At 27.5% G+C, this 2,251-nt stretch overlaps 1 protein-coding gene across 1 annotated transcript in view; it reads right to left on the reverse strand.

The window, feature by feature from the left end:
- The window catches only part of LOC111083909 (GRAM domain-containing protein 1B-like), a gene marked incomplete at its 3' end in the record, with an annotated part of 12,996 nt that extends 11,332 nt beyond the window's left edge, over positions 1 to 1,664 (reverse strand). Inside the window, exon 1 of the mRNA XM_022380642.1 lies at positions 1,573 to 1,664. The remainder of the gene's footprint in view (positions 1 to 1,572) is intronic.
- Between the last annotated feature and the right edge of the window lie 587 nt (positions 1,665 to 2,251).

Genomic DNA, 2,251 nt, shown 5'->3' on the forward strand with positions numbered 1-2,251 from the left:
CATAAACAATATAATAACACAATACTACTTATTTATATAAACAATATATAGTAACACACTACTAATTATTTACGTTCTAACACAAATAAGAATTACTGTAAAGATTAATAACACAATACTACTTATTTACATAAACAATATAATAACACAATACTACTTATTTACGTTCTAACACAAATTATTTATCATTATTTTTATTTGAATTAATTCAATATTTTGCTATCACTAAGAAAAACTAACCAAACCACTAATACTACAAACACTTTTACATTTTGTTTAGTATAGTTAAAGCACATTTTAGGCCAAACTCTAAATCTTCTAAGCTGTCCAAATCTTGAGATGACAATGGAAAATATATTTTAAGCACAAGCTCAGAATTTGAAGGTGACGTGCAACTGGAGTTTCAAGAGACTTTCACGTTTGTTAGTCTGAAGTCAGCTCTTAATTAGCATAGTTCAGTTTACCCTAATCTACTTACACTGTGAGCTCGTTATCTAAAATAATCATTACATATATCAATTTCTCTGACTGGTTTATAATAGTATAATGACCATCATTAATTATATTCGTCATAATACATTACTATCAGGCCCGTTATACATTTTAACACTATAATCTCTGTTCAGTTCTTTAGGTTTTTATTTACAGTAACAGTATTTAAACCACACTATGTGGGTAACACTCAAAATGAGTCATAATTTGTAAAATCTTGCACTAAATTAGTTGTAAGAAATAATAATTAATATATCTTAGTTGCCTAGTTATATAACTTTTATAGATATTCTTCTCACATCAATAGAATCTACTAAACAATTCTCAACTACAAACCAGTTCTCCTTTTTTGCCCATTTACTCTTATTCTAGATTGCTAAGATTCATACGGGATCTCAAAATTCGTCTCTTTTTGGGATAAAAAACCATAAAATATTTGCAACTTTCTTTGTGGATCTGAGGATGTTTTGAATTCAAGGCTATTGTAGAAAGTAAACTTTATGTATTTATCTGTCCATGTAAAATAGTTCCAAGTCTCCATTTAATTAATTTAATCCTACATTTATTTTCAAACAAACATAGTTTAAAAGAAAGACCAGTGACAGATTTTTGGTTGTGTCCAAATGCTATTCAAATGTTAGGATTTATACTTAATTTCAGTTTTTAATATTTGAACTTACAATGTTTGAACAACTTTTAACAGTAAACATGATGACATCAAACACACTCATGTTAACTTACATCAAATAAAAATAGAATGACTGAGGAAAAGAAAAATTATATTATGCCAGTACATAAAACCTTAATCTCAACATCTTGCTATGGTGGTGTATTTCTTTGGCTTATGCAAGCAACTAAATATAACCATAAAATGTAAAGGCTACAAAATACTGTGAAATTTGTAGTGTTAGTCACACATTCACAGTGGGTGCAACAAAATACACGATTAAACTTAAGCACAAAATACTGGATAAGTCAAAAAGTTTAAGTAACAATATCCAAATAAAAGAAACAAATTTATTGTGGTAAGAAGATGAGATCCAGTTTTTACATCATACAGTAAAACCAAAATATATTTACCCGTCATCTAGGGAAGATTTTGCCTCATGAAGCTCAGGTGCAATAAAAGTTGTTTCAACTTCTGAGTAACATTCTCCTGTTTGTCTCCTAAAGATTGAAAGAATAACAGCACATACATATAGTATATAGTTCTGTACTTATCTTTCATACTGTACATGTTAAAATAACGACAGCTATAGGTAGATACAAGTATGATTAACCATAACCCACTCTCGTGGTTTTTCTAAAGTTTAGATTTTCATTAAAATGGACACTGATATAAGCTGTTAATGGTTATTTATAAATCACAAAATTCTATATTAAACATATTAATTTACTTCAACCTCTATCCTTTTAACTACTTTGAAATAAACATCTTAATAAACATCTTAATAAACATCTTAATAAACATCTTTGAACAAGAACATGCAGAGTAATTGTTAGTGATGAAAATATTAGCTACAAATTATGATATGAATATAACTTAAGATGTTAGCTACAAATTATGATATGAATATAACTTAAGATGTTAGCTACAAATTATGATATGAATATAACTTAAGATGTCAGCTACAAATTATGATATGAATGTAACTTAAGATGTTAGCTACAAATTAGGATATGAATGTAACTTAAGATGTTAGCTACAAATTAGGATATGAATGTAACTTAAGATATTAGCTACAAATTATGATATCAA

This window comes from Limulus polyphemus, unplaced genomic scaffold, assembly GCF_000517525.1.
Source record: "Limulus polyphemus unplaced genomic scaffold, Limulus_polyphemus-2.1.2 Scaffold12043, whole genome shotgun sequence".
NCBI lineage: Eukaryota > Metazoa > Arthropoda > Merostomata > Xiphosura > Limulidae > Limulus > Limulus polyphemus.